Source organism: Elephas maximus, chromosome 14 (genome assembly GCF_024166365.1).
Source record: "Elephas maximus indicus isolate mEleMax1 chromosome 14, mEleMax1 primary haplotype, whole genome shotgun sequence".
Lineage (NCBI taxonomy): Eukaryota > Metazoa > Chordata > Mammalia > Proboscidea > Elephantidae > Elephas > Elephas maximus.
Window position 1 is genome coordinate 57,813,848 of NC_064832.1, and position 18,609 is coordinate 57,832,456.

An 18,609-nucleotide genomic window follows, 5' to 3' on the forward strand; every position below is an offset into this window, starting at 1 on the left:
GCTGTTTATTACTCTTGTTAAATGGTCTTATAGTTGATGTAATCCATGAGATGTGAGAATATTTGCAGCTATATATTAGGGAGTTTTAGGCATTGTGAAATGTATGAGCAGTAAATTTATGCTCTATATAGGACTGTGCTTAATATTTATTCTGCTTTGTCATGCCACATGTGACCAGTTATATTCAGATTTAATACAGTTTAAATATACAATTAAACAAAACAAATAATATTAATATACAATGTCTAATATAAAATACAATCCTCTCAAGCACTTAACAGTTACTTTTTTTTTTTGGAGATGATTAAAAGATTGTACCCATTCTCACACACACACAAAAAAAGAATGCATTTAGAGGCAAATTGCTATACAGTTGTACGTACTGCTACTCTATAAATGTGTTTTTATAGACTGAAAATAGAGCATTACTTATTTTCTGTGAGTCCCTGGTTCAAATCCAGCTCAGAGTCATAAGGGAGAAGAGCTGAAATCACTTTATTGCTGTTCAATGACTTGTGTGAAATGAGTTGATAGTTCAGCACGTTTTTAATGAACTGATCCCAACATCACATAAACTATAATCATAATGGTGCTAATTGAGTCCATTGTAGCATGTTTCACCTTCATGCACTGCTATCTTGGTGGCAGCATTCTCCTTGCAATAGATTTTGAACAGTGCCTAGGTGGGTTCTAAAACCTATAGAAGCCAAACTTTAGTATTAATATCTGAAATGTACTCCTCATTGTACAAAGAAGGTTATTTTAAATTGTTACAGTATTTCCACTCTCATATGAATTTAAGTCTTTAGGAAAAACCAATAAGACACGAATTTTCTGTTTTAATATGTCCTTCATTTATCAACAAACTTTTTTGATGAAGAGTAAATGAAGGACTGAAGCATAATGAGCATGGCTGCTGCCCCATATATGTGATAGTCAAATAGAAATATATGTATAATCACTCTAAAAGCAATATACTAACAAGTCCATAGTGTCAGTGATTAAAGTAGCTATGATGTGATCAATCACACTAGTTACAGTTCAGATGAGTGAAAAAGAAGTCAAGACACATGGGAAAGACAATGGAACAGATGGTTCTGGGCCCTTTATAAAACATTTCTGAGATACTAACAAACCATTACAAAGTGCGTATTTCATGTTGTTATTGTTGTTGTTAGGTGCCATCAAGTCGGTTCCAACTCATAGTGACCCTATATACCACAGAAACACTGCCCTGTCCTGCACCATCCTCATAATCGTTGTTATGCTTGAGCTCATTGTTGCAGCCACTGTGTCAAAGCATTTCTTTGAGGGTCTTCCACTTTTCTACTGACCTTATACTTCACCAAGCATGATGTCCTTCTCCAGAGATGGATTCGTCCTGACAACCTGTCCAAAGTATGTGAGACGCAGTCTCGCCATCCTTGCTTCTAAGAAGCACTCTGTCGGTACTTCTTCCAAGACAGATTTGTTCAATCTTCAGGCAGTCCATGGTATATTCAATATCCATTGCCAACACCATAATTCAAAGGTGTCAATTCTTCTTCAGTCTTCCTTATCCATTATCCAGCTTTCACATGCATATGATGCTACTGAAAATACCATGGCTTGGGTCAGGTGCACCTAGTCTTCAAGGTGACATCTTTGCTTTTCAAGAATTTAAGGAGGTCGTTTGCAGCAGATTTAACCAATGCAACGCGTCTTTTGATTTCTTGGCTGCGGCTTCCACGGCTGTTGATTATGGATCCAAGTAAAATGAAATTCTTGACAACTTCAATCTTTTCTCCCCTAATCATGGTGTTGCTTACTGGTCCAGTTGTGAGGATTTTTGTTGTCATTATGTTGAGTTGTAATCTGTGCTGAAAGCTGTTGTCTTTGATCTTCATCAGTAAGTGTTTCAGGTCCTCTTCACTTGAAGCAAGAAAAGTTGTGTCATCTGCATAACATAGGTTGTTAATGAGTCTTTCTTCAATCCTTATGCCTCATTCTTCTTCATATAGTCCAGCTTCTTGGATTATTTTCTCAGTATACAGATTGAATAGGTATGGTGAATGAATACAGCGCTGGCACACACCTTTCCTGACTTTAAACCATGCAGTATCCCCTTTTTCTGTTCAAACAACTGCCTCTTGATCTACATACAGTTTTCTCATGAGCACAGTTAAGGATTCTGGAATTCCCATCCCTGGCAATATTATCCATAATTTATTATCATCCACAGAGTCGAATACCTTTGCATAGTCAATAAAACACAGGTAATCATTCTTCTGGTATTCTCTGCTTTCGGCCAAGATTCACCTGACATCAGCAATAATATCTCTGGTTCCACATCCTCTTCTGGATCTGACCTGAATTTCTGGCAGTTCCCTGTCAATGTACTGCTGCAGCCCCTTTCGAATGATCTTCAGCAACATTTTGCTTGAGTATGATACTAATGATATTGTTTGATAATTTGCACATTCAGTTGGATCACCTTTCTTGGGAATAGGCATAAATATGGATCTCTTCCAGCCGGTTGGCGAGGTTGCAGTATTCCAAGTTTCTTGGCATAGATGAGTGAGCACTTCCAGCAATGCATTCATTCGTTGAAACATCTCGATTGATATTCCGTCAATTCCTGGAACCTTGTTTCTCGTCAATGCCTTCAGTGCATCTTGGACTTCTTCTTTCAGTACCATTGGTTCCTGATCATATGCTACCTCTTGAAATGGCTGAACGTCGACTAATTCTTTTTGGTATAATGGCTCTGTGTATGCTTGCATCTTCTTTTGATGCTTCCTGTGTCATTTAATATTTTCCACATAGAATCCTTCACTGTTGCAGCTTGAGACTTGAATTTTTTCTTCAGTTCTTTCAGCTTGAGAAATGCTGAGCGCATCCTTCCTTTTTTGATTTTCCATCTCCAGCTCTCTGCACATGTCATTATAATACTTTACTTTGTCTTCTCCAGCTGTCCTTTGAAATCTTCTGTTCAGTACTTTTACTTCATCATTTCTTCCTTTTGCTTTAACTGCTCAACATTTGAAAACAAGTTTCAGAGTCTCTTCTGACATCCATCTTGGTCTTTTTTTTCTTTCTTTCTGCTTTTCAATGACCTCTTGCTTTCTTCATGTGTGATGTCCTTGATGTCATTCCACAACTCATCCGGTCTTCGTTCATTAGTGTTCAATGTGTCAAATCTATTCCTGAGATGGTCTCTAAATTCAGGTGGGGTATACTTAAGGTCATACCTTGGCTCTTGTGGACTTGTTCTAATTTTGTTCAGCTCAGTTTGAACTTGCATATGACCAATTGATGGTTGCTCCACGCTCAGACCCTGGCCTTGTTCTGACTGATGATATTGAGCTTTCCCATCATCTCTTTCCACAGATGTAGTCGATTTGATTCCTGTGTATTCTGTCTAGTGACGTCCATGTGTATAGTCACCGTTTATGTTGGTGAAAAAGGTATTTGTAATGTAGATGTTGTCTTGCAAAATTCTATCATGTGATCTCCGGAATTGTTTCTATTACCAACACCATATTTTCCAACTACTGAGCCCTCTTCTTTGTTTCCAACTTTCACATTCCAATCACCAGTAATTATCAATGCATCCTGATTGCATGTTTGATCAATTTCAGACTGCAGAAGCTGGTAAAAACCTTCAATTTCTTCACCTGTGGCCTTAGTGGTTGGTGTGTAAATTTCAATAATAGTTGTATTAACTAGTCTTCCTTGTAGGCGTATGGATATTATCTTATCATGGACAGCATTGTATTTCAGGACAGATCTTGAAAAATTCTTTTTGACAATGAATGAAACACCATTCCTCTTCAAGCTGTCATTCCCGGCATAGTAGACCATATGATTGCCTGATTCAAAATGGCCAATACCAGTCCATTTCAGCTCACTAATGACTAGAACACCGATGTTTATGCATTCCATTTCATTATGATGATTTCCAGTTTTCCTGGGTTCATACTTCGTACATTCCAGGTCCGATTATTAACAGATGTTTGCAGCTGTTTCTTCTCATTTTGAGTCACGCCACATCAGCAAATGAAGGTCCCGAAAGCTTTACTCCATCCACATCATCAAGGTCAACTCTACTTTGAGGAGGCAGCTTTTCCCCGGTCATCTTTTGAGTGCCTTCCAACCTGGGTAGAGCTCATCTTCCAGCACTATATCAGACAGTGTTCTCCTGCTATTCATAAGGTTTTCACTGGCTAATTCTTTTCTGAAGCAGACTGCAGGGTCCTTCTTCCTAGTCTGTCTTAGTCTGGAAGCTCAGCTGACACCTGTCCTCCCTAGGTAACCCTGCTGGTATCTGAATACTGGTGGCATAGCTTCCAGCATCGAAGCAACACACAAGCCCCCACAGTATGACAAACTGACAGACACATGGGGGACATATTTCGTAGATATAAATAAAAAATAAAAAAGTATTTGTGATACTCTTCTAAACATAGTTTACAGAGCTTTTATTGCAATAAAACTTGTTTTTTCTGCTATGAAATGTTCAAATATACAACAGCATTTATGTCTTTATCTAACAGTTCTCACAGCATGGTTATTAGGAAAAAAAATTATTGAGCATCTACTATATACCTGACAATGATTACCCAGGAAACACAAATTTACACTTGTTTCTCAAAACTATTTGTAGTACAGCTTATTAAACTCCATTTCACATATATCATACTATTATATTTCTTTAACACTTTATAACTCAGAATAAGATGTAAATTTAGTGTTATTTATTTGCAAAGAGCCACTGTAAATTAGAGTGATATAATGTCTAAACGAGTGTGGTTTATGGAAATATTTCTTAATTAATTTGACTTAAAGATATTTAAGTCTTAATTGCCAGAATTGTGCACAATTTATCTGCCTGGTGGGGAATGAGAAGTTGTGATGAACAAAGGATGCTGGTATTACAGTGTGAACCAAATTATCCAGGAAAGAAATCTCTATCTTCATAATGATTGATGCAAGAAGACTGTGAAATATCAAGGTTGATGAGAGGAGAAGATTTGAATAAACCGAAAACACAGGAGAATGAGGGTCAATGAAGGAGGAACAGGAGTTGCAGGTGTCATCAAGAACTCCACAAGAGTTGTTCGGATTGAGCACAGCAGCAGCAGGTAAGGAACCAGAGCCAGATCTCTGCAGCCACTGGCCGGGGGCAAGGTGCTTGATTTTTTTGAATGAGTTCCTGGCTTTCTAAAATGAAGACAACCTTGCTTTCCCTGAACGACTATTCACAAGGCACAAAATAGATAAAATAAATGTTCCTGGTATATGCTACTTGGCACACAGTAGGTACTCAATAAAATGTAGCTATAATTCTTGAAATATATGGCTACGCATTTTCTTTTGAACCTCTAGTTCTATCAATGTTTGGTTTGCTTTAAAGACATAATTCCTTCACCCCAAGGGGGAAAAAAAAAACAACGAATTTTCATCTCAGAAGAGAAATGCCTGAACCACGGAATCTTGGCGTGTTTCATAATGACCCTGTATATCATGTCAGCTCAGGGGCAATCCTGAAAGTGAACCAGCTCTTTGGTAGGATTGAGGGGTGGGAGAGAATGACAGTCTAGAATACATGGTTTCTCTTCAGAGAAAGTGAAGTATTTCCCATTATCCTTTCAAGAAACCTATAATTGTTTGTATATTTGGATAGAGGAAAGAGGGAGAAGTTTATACTTACTGCTTCTGGGGATTTTACTTCTTGGCTTATCACCCTGGAAAGATGCCCAATCTGGTTACCACTGTAGTCAAACCCTGCCTGACTAAATTGGGACAACCCATGTGATCATGAGCCTACTTCAGCCTTTCCAGAGCCTGGGCACTTATATTTCGCTTTCATAAATATATTTCTTACCCTCTCCATTTTCTCCCACAGGAAGCATTATTGTTATGGGTTCTGTCTGGTTAATGGTTTGAACATCACAATTGCTTATCAGATTCATCACTGACAGCTTAGCTCCAGGTGTCTAGCTGCCCTGAGAAAAAATAAGATGGAAACCAGTAACTACGAAGGCTGCTTCACATTATTTTGTATCAGGGCTGCTGCTACGAATTCTGAGAAGTGTAAGTTTTCATCAGAGACTCTGTACTCTAAGTGTAAAAAGCCATGTGTACAAATATGGGTCTGTCCAGAATCTTCAGCTCTAAAGGTCCCATGCCAGTTTGATCTGAGAAACATCACCAATTATTTTTCCAATTTTTTTTTTTTTCCGGCAAATTAGCAGAAAGAAAAAGGAGGGAAAATTCAAGCCTGTCTAGGTAGGAAGATATATAGGCTCCCAAGCTGTGCAGTACATTTCAAGAGACACTGAAAGAATGAACCACAAAGCAAACCCCAGCCTTTGCTTGTATGTTTCTTCTGTGTGTTTCTTATCTACAAATAAATGACTCTCATTTAAGACTACAATTCCAGTACCATCACCGCCACCACCGCCAGCTGCTGTCCGGTCGATTCTGACTCATGGCAACTCCATGTGTGTTAGAGTAGAACTGTGCTCCATTGGGCTTTCAGTGGCTAATTTTTTGGAAGTAGATTGATAAGCTTTTCTTTTGAGATGCCTCTGGGGGAATTCAAACCTCTAACTTTTTCTTTAGCAGCTGAGTGTGTTAATAATTTGCACGAGTTGCATTGGTCTAGAAAAATTCCTGTGTGCAAAGATTTGGTGATAAGATGCATTGTGTTTTTGCATAAAAGGCAGAAAAGTAGAAAACAGTGAAATGTGTAATAGGTGATTAATTATTAAATTATGTAATATCATGCAACTGAATATTATACAGCACTTAAAATTACTTTAGTTAATATTTATTGATACGGAAAATGTTTGTAATCTATGCTTAAGTATAAAAATCAGGTTAATAAAAATTTTGCTAAGGACAACTGCATTTTTCTTAATGTGTCTGGGTGTGTAAATATGCTGAAACTTAAGTCTGAATGTTCATATACCAAATGTTTCAGATGGCATTGTTTGGTGGTGAAATTACAGCATTTAAAAATTATATTGCTTTGGGTAGGTACACTAAAATATCCATGAATTGCCTTTGTAATAGTAAAACATACTTTAATTTTTAAGTGTTATTTTCATTCTCACATCATTTACAGTCTAAGAGAACAAAAATTTCTCGTACACAACAGATGAGCCTTCTTTGAGCTAAGGAATGCCAAACGTTGCATTAGCATTTCTCTGCTGTTCTAATTTCTATTCTCTACATTCTTTACCTAATGCTGTAATCTTTGCAATGACAGTTTCTTGCCTTATCCTCAAAGAATAAAATAGCATGAAACCGGAACCAATTCAATATTACAAGTCAAAATAAAAAAGCTTGCAAATGTCATCCAAGGTACGACAATTGGTCTCTATTCACCTGGAGCAATAGAAGAAGGAGCCAGGAAAAGTAGGAGGAAATGAAATATGTGGCTAATTGCCTCCATTAACAACATCCTTCTTTGCCAAAAGACCAGAAGAACTAGATGGTGCCCAACTACCGTTACTGAACATTTTAATCAAAGAACCTATAGCGGAATTCTGATCAAATGGGGGAAAATGAAAAACAGAATTACAAATTCTCATGGAATATGGATTTTCTGAATCCATGGAGGCTGGATGGACCCCTGAAACTGTTGCCCTGAGATCATCTTTAAGCCTTAAATTAAAACTATCCCATGAAATTTTCTTAAAACCAAATAATAGTTTGGCTTAACTAGTAGAGAATGTTTGCCTTGAGCGTTGTGTTCTTTTAAAATCTATCTGTATGGGATCAAATTGACAACAGCAACTCAAAAAGATTAGATAGGAAACTTAAAACCAAAAACCCATTGCCATCAAGCTGATTCCAACTCATTGGGACCCTATAGGACAGAGTAGAACTGCCCCATAGGGTTTCCAAGTCCATAATCTTTAAGCAAGCAGACTGACACACCTTTCTCCCTCAGAGCAGCTGGTGAGTTCGAATTGCTGACATTTCAGTTAGCAGACTAGCACTTAATGAAAGCGCCACTGGGGCTTATAGGAAACATAAGGGGAAGTTAATGGGAAAGGAACAACTCATAAAAAGAGGGTGAGAATAGCTGCACAACTTGAAGAATGTAAACAATGTCTCTGAATTGCACATGTAGAAATTGTTCAATTATGTCCTGCTGTGTATATTCTTAACAACAACATAAAATAATTTATTTAAAAAAAAAACAAAACAAACAAAAAAAATCACTACTTAATGACTGACATTTAAATAATAATTATCCCTTGGAAAATTATAGATGAGTATTATGGATGTAGAAAATAGTGCTTTTATTTTATTTGCAGAGAGTTCTTTATGCATCTTATCAAGAACACATTCCTAATTCTTTAGTTCTTTTAATCAAGTTTATAAGTAAAATATCATCTGTCTTTCTTTCTTTCTATCTATCTATCTATCTATCTATCTATCTATCTATCTATCTATCTATCTATCTATCTATCTATCTATCTATCTATCTATCTATCTAACATCTATCTATCTATCTATCTATCATCTATCTATCTATCTATCTATCTATCTATCTATCTATCTATCTATCTATCTATCTATCTATCTATCTATCTATCTATCTATCTAATCTACAATCTATCTATCTGTTATGGATTGAACTGTGTCCCCCCAAAATGCATGTCAACTTGGCTGGATATTCTCAGTATTGTGTGATTGTCCACAATTTTATCAACTGATGTGATTTTCCTTTGTTTTGTAAATCCTACCTCTATGATGTTAATGGAAACCCGGGTGGTGTAGTGGCTACAGCTGCTAACCAAGAGGTCAGCAGTTCAAACCCACCAGGTGCTCCTTGGAAACTCTATGGGGCAGTTCTACTCTGTCCTATAGGGTTGCTATGAGTCGGAATCGACTCGACGATGGCACTGGGTGGGTTATGATGTTAATGAGGCAGGATTAGAGGCAGTTATGTTAATGAGGCAAGATTCAATCTACAAGATTAGGCTGTGTCTTAAGTCAATCTTTTCTGAGATATAAAAGAGAGAAGTGAGCAGAGAGATGGGGGAGACTCATACCAAGAAGAAATAAGAACCAGGAGAATAGTGGCTCATTTGGACCTGAGGCCCCTGTGCTGAGAAGCTCCTTGACTAGGGAACATGGATGACAAGAACCTTCCTCCAGAGCTGACAGAAAGAGAAAGCCTTCCCTTGGAGCTGGCACCATGAATTCAGACTCTAGCCTCCTAGACTGTGAGAGAATAAATTTCTCTTTGTTAAAGCCATCCATTTGTGATGTTTCTGTTATAACAGCACTAAATAACAAAGACAGAATTTGGTAAGGAAAGAGTGCAGTGCTGCTCTAACAGATACCTAAAATGTGGAAGCAATTTTGAAACTGTGAATGGATAAAGGCTAGAAGAGTTTTAAAGTGCTTAACAGCAAAAACCTCCATTGCATTGAGGAGACCGTTAGTAGAATTATGGACATCAAAGACAATTCTGGTGAGGACCCAGAAGGAAATGAGGAAAGTTATTACACTGGGGATGGTGAGGGAGCAGCAGAGAAAAGGCAGCAGCAGAACCAGGAGGCCAGCTCAAGACAGCAACGGAGCCAACCATGGAGAAAGAGAACTGAGTGCCTTGTGGCCAAAGTTTACTGGCAGAGTGTGGTGCCTCCAGGCACTTACTGCTGGAGCTATAGAACTTTGGAATACTTTCCCCAGCAGGGCAGATGTGGGCAGTGAGGCCCAAGGGGTCAAGAGGGCAAGGAACCAGGAAGCAGAAGCAGAAGAGACAAGGAACATGGGATGCAGTTTCAAAGGGTAGGGTCACAAACTCTGCGGTCTCAAAGGGTGGAGTTGCCACGCAGATGGACTAGGAGAATGGGGCCACCCAAATGTGAGGGATCAGTGTTGCCATCCCAATGGGCCCGGAAGGTAGAGCTGAAGCCCGGGACTGCAGGGTCTCCACTCAGAATCCAGAACCTAGAGTCTGGAGGTTAGGGCCATTGTACAAATGGTCTCAGAGAGCAGAAGATTATTTTCAAGCCATGAAGACTAATGTGTTCTGTAGACTTGCTTGGCATCTGTTATTCCTTCTTTCCCTCCAATTTCTCCTATTTGAAATGGAAATACCTAGCTTGTGCCTGTTCTACCATTGCACTTTGGGAGCAGATAACTTGTATTCTAGATATCACAGATGAAGAGGAATTTTTGGATTTTGGACGTGGAGTTGATTTAAGACTTTTGCTATGATATGATGGGTGATGGTAAAGGAGAGGGTCAGGGAAAAAGAGGAAGACCCTCAATGAGATGGATTGACACACTGACTGCAAAAATGGGCTTAAGCAAAGCAATGATTGTGAAAATGGTACAGGACTAGGCAGTGTTTTGTTCTGTTGTACATAGGATCTCTATGAGTAACCGACCTGATGGCACCTAACAACAACAACAACAACATGATGAGGTAAATACATTTTATATGTAGCAAAGACATGAATTTTGAGGGACCAAAGGGTGGAATGTTATTGATTTGATTGTATGTCCCCAAAATGTGTATCAACTTGGCTAAGTATTCCCAGACTGTGTGGTTTTTCCTATGTGTTGCAAATCTTACCTCTATGATATTAATGAGGTAGGATTAGATACAGTTATGTTAATAAGGCAGGATTCAATCTACAACATTAGGTTGTGTTTTAAGTCAGCCTCTTTTGAGATATAAAAGAGAGAAATGAGTGGGAGGCAGTGCAGGGGAGGGAGGGAACCTCATACCACCAAGAAACAAAAGCCAGAAGAATAGTGCCTCCTTTGAACCTGGGATTCCTGCACCGAGAAGTTCCTTGACCGAGGAAGGTTGATGACAAGGACCTTTCCCCAGAGCTGACAGAAAGAGACAGCCTTCCCCTGGAGCTGGCATCCTGAATTCAGACTTCTAGACTGTGAGAGAATAAATTTCTCTTTGTTAAAGCCATCCACTTGTGGTATTTCTGTTATAGCAACACTAGATAACTAAGATGCTATCTATATATCTAATCTATCTAACTTAACTAACTATTCCTAAACAGTGTGTTTATGTGTGTGTGTGTGTATATGGACCAGAAGCTATGATATAGCAAAAGGCAAAACAGTGTTAATGTTCCCTATGTGAACTTCTTTTTCCTCTATTCTATCTCATCGGTAAATCTGATGAAGATATGCTTTTTCTTTATTTGAAATGATATTTTCATATATAACTCTTTTCAAAGTAGCAAAGAAAATCATCCTAAAGAGGGGGAGAAATTTAAGGCTGGAAACTACATTTTAATACAATTATATCTTATAAGATTAAGTAAAAATATTGTAATCTTTCCTTTTTTATAAGGGAACATATTTTGAGATTTTTTTATGCTAGTCAAGAGTATTTATTTTAGGTTACAGGCTATTGAAGGGGGAAATTTTAAATGACAAAAGAACACCCTTTCAGCTAAAACACTCTTTCAGTAGTAAGGCCTTCAATAGCTTCTTATCATCTAAAATCAATGAACATACAATTTCTCCTAATAAAATCCCGAGTTGAGCAAAACTTGTCATGGTTAACAAAGTAAAGTGAATGTGACCTAGAAAGCAATCCGTGAATATAGTTTAATTTCCTATATATCTAAACACTTGTAGGCTTAACTTAAGGGTAGCTAATGGACCTGTTCTTCATTCGTGTTTGAAAGATGATAATAGAAGTGATAACCATAAGAAAGCATTTCTGGATTTGTGATTTAGAAAAGTTACTAGTAGCTTGTTGCCACGAATGTGCCCCCAACTCATTGGAAGCCAGCAAAAATTGGTAGTTTGTGAGGAAAAATGTGCCCATTATCAAGAATAAGAAATTATTCTGAAGGATAAAATTATTAAGGACTTATCTACTGGTGACAAGTAAAATATTTTAAGTATAGAATCTTTTATAATAAGTCCTTTTTTGTTAGTAACTGGTAAATTGAGTTAATTTCTGATCCTGCTTACTGGGAGTATTAATGTTAAAATGATTCTACTAGTGTGGTATTTATGATTTTTTGAGTTGAAAGTTAAAAAAAAAAAAAACCCGTTTTCATTGAGTTGATTCTGACTTATAGCGACCCTATGGGTAAAGTGACTTGGCTGTATAGGTTGCATGATGGAACTAAGCCCCACATGTTCTGTTTCCCAATATACAGTTGTGAGTACTACTCATTTGTCCATCCATTTAACTAATACTTATTGAAAACCTACTACAACCTAGACCTTCTCCAGAAACTAAGAATACAATAGTGAATAAGATAGACATTATACCCTCCAATAATCAGAACAACAGATCATGTTCTGAAATGTGGAATTTAATTAATTTCATCCATCAGTTCTTAGGATGATTTGGCCAGCATCTGTGTCAACTTTTTATAATGCTACTTCAAATTCTACCAACTCTGCAGACTTAGGCTAGTCTTTGATAAGTGAATGGGAGACCTTCACGGTATTAATCATCAATAACCTAAGCAGGAAAATAGGAAGGGCAGAGCTGTATTCTGAGTTTATGCCCAAATACATCCGTGATCTGTCGCCAGCCATAGATTGGAATTCATTGCCAGCTTTGTCAAAATATAAAATAAAAAGAATAGAAGGGAACAGAAACTGTCAGTGTAGGCCGTTCTTAATTCAGACATAGGATTGTTGTTACTTTTACATTTCCTTGAGAAATTTCCTCATGTGTTACTGTTGTTAGTTGATGTCAAGTCACTTCCAACTCATGGAGACCCCGTGTGTGCAGAGTAGAACTGCTCCATAGGATTTTCAAGGCTATGACCTTTCTGAAACAGATTGCCAAGTTTTACTTCTGAGGCACCACTGGGAAAGTCTGAACCACCAACACATTGGTTAGTAGTCCAGTGTTTAACCCTTTGCACCACCCCGGAATGTTAACAAGCTAAAATTAGGATTGATGAAATCAAAACAACCAAGTTTTTTCTGAGGAATATGTATACTTGACATTTTATAAGCTTGCAGATGAGTAGTTACTTAAATGAACACGATTTACCAAGACTTGATAAGAAATCTAAAGTGGATGCAATAGAAATGAAATGTCATTGTTCGTCCTCCAAAGATGTTTTCCCATTGGGAAAACTTTATGTCTCCACAGCAAAAACTTTGCAGAGAGTGCTGCCCTGTTATAGAAGCAGCAAAATGAAACATGATAGCATTCCACTAGCTGCCAAACTTTCCTTCTTTCCTCTTTGAATGCTTACTCTTTGGAATATTTGGAGACAAATCAGAAGTTTCAGATAGTTTTTGAGAAAGGAGCGTAACAACTTCACTGATCATAGATGATGAATGTAAAGGTGTCATCAACTTTAAAATGACTTTTTAATGCTTATTTCTACTGTTATCTATGTTAGTTAAAAGAGGACCAGAGTGCCTATGATAACTGATCACTCGAAGTCAAGCAGAATTTTCAGAGGAAAGGAGGAGTGTTAGCCTGCTTTTCCCGGTACTTACTGCTCTTTGAAACACTTTGCTATCTGCTGCTAAGCAACTGCTGTGTTTTAGGATAGAGCTGTCAGCTTTTGTCCCAACTTCACTCCTCAACCACATGCTTAGTTTTGGAACCTAATTTTAATGTGTGTGGAAAACTCATTTTGACTTAACTTTTTGCTTGTTGTCTTTAGTTTAATGAACGTCTTATGACTTGTCTTCCTCAAAGCAAGGACTTATCTTTTGTCTGTGCTGGTAATGTGCATTGAATATTTTTTTAGGACTGCCTAAAGTTGGAAGACCCAGGCTAATGACAGATGGGGAAATGTTTTAATAAAATTTTCTCTTTTTTTCTTTATACTTTTAGTATGATAGGAGGGAAAGTTAGGTAACATTTCTCATCATATGAAAAAAAATGTATCTCTAACTAACTTAAGGGAAAAATAAATTCTGTCCTTTTTTCTTGATATAGCTTTGGTGTTGAATTTAAATACTAGAAACAAGCATAAAACAGGGATTTCCTCTTTTCATCCCCCATGGGGCATGAGAGAAAGGAAGGAGGTTTGGAATCAACTGTCCTCTTTGATTTGGGGGCATTGCCCCACCCTTAAGCCTCCTTGGAAGTCCAAGGCAAGCAGAGAGGATTAAGAATTGTCAGCATTGTTGGTTATTTTGCTTATTATATTCCTATTTAGTTTCTGCTACTGGAAACATCCTCAACCTGTTTCTCACAGTTAAATGTTGCCCAGTAGGAATGCAGTGCTTTATCTGAGCATACAAAATATAAAATGACTACATTAGATAGGAGCAGCTGTTCCTGATTCTGCAAGCTGAATTTTTGCCTCTATAAATTATATGTACAGAAATAGGGAAGAAACAACTCAGCAAGAGCCCTTTCCAATTTAGTTTTTCAGTGTAAACAAATCCATGTGACAAAGTAAGTTACCCTTATCATATTTACAAAATCAGCATACATGGTAGTGGTAGCTATTGAATTTTGAAATTCCGCTAAATTATCACTGTTACTAATTAAAGAACGCACTGACATAGCATGTGGTCTTTCGCCAAAAGTGAGCCTTTCTTTGAATAGTGATAAATCCCTGAAAAATGTTCGTCAAAGCTGTCCATGTTGACAGCAGAAATGGAGCCTGATTTGGGGTCTAGGAATCAAGAATTGGTTCCAGCTAGCTTTCACAGAATTAGCAAAAGAGGTAATGGGAATATTCTTGAAGTTTCTCACTGTTAATATTTCTCAATGCAAAATGAGACTTGTAAAATTTAAGTAGGCCACTTTTTTTTTTTAAGTAGTATCTTTTAGGACATAGTTCCAATTATATGTTATAATTAACCTCAGACCATGGCCACCTGACTTGAACAAATTTAAATAGACGCAGACACTCACACACACGCTTGCGCATACATACACACACATTTTAAACATCCTTTGTGAAGTGCTGAACAAGCACGAGATCATAATTACCTAGTAAGAATGAAAACTAGTAATTCAACATTTTAGAGGACAGATGATGTTATTCCAAGTTAGAGAATAAAACACAAATAGAGGGGTAGAAGAAGTGATCTGAATAAAACCTGTAAGAAATAGCATTACTGTACAATATGGTTATTTAAAAGTCCTTGTGAAGGATTGTTAATTTGCCCCTAAAGCATGGTATAATCTGTTTCAAATGATCTTGTGCTGGTAATGGGCACTGAATATTTTTTTAGGACTACCTAAAGTTGGAAGACCCAGGCTAATGACAGATGGGGAAATGTTTTAATAAAATTTTCTCTTTGTCTGTTTATATTTTTAGTATGACAGGAGGGAGAGTTAGGTAATATTGCTTATTATATGACCAAAAAAAAAAAAAAAAAATGGTAGCTCTAAGTAACTGATCATTCTAAGCCAAGTAGTATTTTCAGAGGAAAGGAGGAGTGTTAGCCTATTTTCCCCAGTACTTACTGCTTTTTCAACCACTTTGGGTTTTATTTATTTAACTTTTTGGTCTTATTTTTGTGGAATAAAGAATGAAGTTAAAACTCTTTTGTAGCAATGAAGGAGCAAGAAGATCTTTGAACTACTCCTAACACAGGTAGTGCGTAGCTATCAATGACGGCCCATGGATAACAAATAATTCTGAGGCATCAGTCATTTTTTTTTTAGCAAGAAAGGAAAATGGTGGCAGGAGTAATGCTCCTGGAGCTAGAACCTCTTTCTAGTCTGTTATTCAAGGGAATAGATGTACAACTTTCACTTAGCACCAATAAAACCAAAATCGAACTCAATGCCGTCGAGTCAATTCTGATTCATACCCACCCTACACGACAGAGTAGAACTGCTTCATAGGTTTTCCAAGGAGGGGCTGGTGGATTCGAACTGCCAAGTTTTTGGTTAGCAGCCATAGCTCTTAACCATTGTACCATGAGGGCTCCAGCAGGCTAATAGGTGAAGTAATTTGCATGGAGAAGGTGGATGGTCAGGCATAGCCTACCAGATATAACTAAAGATCCGAGTTACATATGAAAATGTGTATGTCTGGCACAAAACATGACAATGACACTACTGAGCAAACATGGCAGTCTCTCTGCCAAGCACTTGTATAAACATGACATATTTGAGAAATGTTTTTTTCCACAGTGGGGGAGGGGGAAAAGCAGGAGGTGGGGAACTGCTGTCTTTGGCCATATTAAACATAGCGAAAAGAAACATGTATCCTTGGAGTTTCATATGCAATCCTGGTTTCACCAATTGTTACGATTAGTCTAGATTAATTCAGGCTTTTCCAAAAAGGGATGTTGGAAAAAACAAACAAAAAAAGATACGTTGAAATCCTAACCCTGTACCGGGAAATATGACCTTATTTGGACACAGGGTATTTCTTGGAAGATATTATCGGTTAAGTGAATAAGGTCATACCGGTGTAGGGTGGGTCCTAATCTCTTCTGAGCCCAGAGTTTTATAAAAGGGAAGGACGGACGGGGACAGTTGCAAAAAGGGAAGACAGGCACCAGGTGGAAATATATCTGAAAGACAGGTAAACACCTGGGGCTACCAAAAGCTTGAAGACACAAGAAGGGATCTTCCCTGATAGCAGACAGAGACAGCATGGGCCTGTCCATGCCCTGAATTCAGACTCCTAGTTTACAGAAGGAAGCCCTGGTAGTGTAGTGGTTAAGTGCTACGACTGCTAACCAAAAGGTCAGTAGTTTGAATCTGCCAGGCGCTCCTTGGAAACTCTATGGGGCAGTTCTACTCTGTCCTGTGGGGTTGCTATGAGCCAGAATGGACCCGACAGCACTGGATTTGGTTTGGTTTGGTTTAGTTTACAGAAATGTGAGACAATGCATTTTTATTCTTTAAGACCACCCACTTTGTGGTGTTTTATTACTGCAGCATTAGGAAACTAAGATATTAGGAAATGATTTGACAAGCCGTAGATGCATAGCCTCATAAATAGACATAGTTATCTATCCACTGAAAATCTTTGTCTGAGTTAATTGCCAAATTCAAAAGTTTACAAGAAATTCGTTCATTTCTTCTTTGTAATTGTATTGTGAAAGATAAGCATACTCTAACTTTGCCTTCTTCAAATACTCTCAAAGGCCTTCTATGAAAATATTGATTGCAGTTCAAAATTCTTGATTAGTAATGTGTAATATTCAAGTCATATTTCTTCCCCCCTCCCCGGGGAAGTTAGGAACAAAACAAAATGAGGATATTTTGAAAAATAGGGATACAACACATACATACATTTGTGTATGTGTGTATGTGTATTCATATGCATATAACCCAAAAACTCAGTGCTATGAGTCGATAGGATACAAAACTTACACACAAACACCAATACAGACTGATGCAGGACTCATGTCTTACAGCATAAAATTGTCCTGTTCTTTGGTTGTGAAATTTTCAAACATATATGAGATCTTTTCTTTATGAATGTCAAAAATGCAATTCAAACTTTATTAATTGAATCTAGGAAAACCTGAATTAATCTAAATAATTTCTGATACCACAAATAATATTCCAAAAAACAGTCTCTCCATGATTATATTTAGTGCGTATAGTATATTGGCTCACCAGGTGACAAAAGCCTACTTGTTTAAGAAGTGTTAACTCACTGACTGTAGATGTCTCATGTAAGACTGTGATTATACGATGAAAAACTCATTTTAAATAAACCTAAATTTTATAGAACATTTTATTCTTGAAAGCAGGAGGCAGTTACACATGACTATCTAAATACTAACGCACTGATACCGCTATATTCTAAAGGCTACTGGAATTTATGATTTTGAATGGTTTTGAGAGCTTGCATGATATTCAAGTGCCAACTCTTTGCTGTTTGAGACTTGACTTTCCTTTTTGAAGCATCTAAGAGACATTCATAGTGGTGAACAACAGCACTTTAGAAAGAAGGAGAGATTATAAAGTAATAAGGCATGGTTTCTTCAGTGGCTTAACCATTATTTTTAAAGATCATTATAAAAGAAGAGATTCAAAATGTTCTGAGTAACGAGAATATTAAGCATAGCTATGAAAGAGGGCAAATTTGAAGGACAGCACTCATTTAAGTGTAAAATTTTTGTTCCTTAAATAAAGATCAGACTTGACTTTATTCTTAGCATATATGCAGGAATGTTCTTTCTGGTCCCTAAACTGAGAAAGAAAGATGAAGGCAGTATGGTATTGGAGAATGAGAAGACTGGTGGTGGACTTCACTAAGGGGTTTGAATTACAGAAATCCAAGGAAAAACTTGAAATGATTTTCCAAAACATGTATTGAGTGGTAATGTTTGGATATAAAAATCATGTCAACAGTTTTTGAAATTATTAATGAACATTAATCAGTACAGTATAAAACACTGGAGGAAAATATGTTTTAATCCTCTCTTGCTTTGAAAAATGTTACATGTAAGTACTTACTCTGCTTTACTAGAATCAGAGCCCTTAAACTGATCTTAAGGAAACAGAGAAACTAACCTAGTTGGAATAAACCTGAGTAAGATTTATATCTCTTTTCTCTTGGGTAGAGCAGGCTTTGTTCTGAACAAAGTAGCTGGACTCTATTAAAAAAAAAAAAAAATCCACTTATTGCAGTCACTGTGACTTTGAACCTGATATTTGAAACAAAAATCAGTCCTACATCTCAGTGATAATCACTA

At 37.3% G+C, this 18,609-nt stretch overlaps 1 protein-coding gene across 3 annotated transcripts in view; it reads right to left on the minus strand.

The window, feature by feature from the left end:
* Nucleotides 1-18,609, minus strand: part of PCDH9 (protocadherin 9) — a 1,049,989-nt gene that overhangs the window by 395,900 nt on the left and 635,480 nt on the right. The gene's annotated exons all lie outside the window — the stretch shown is intronic.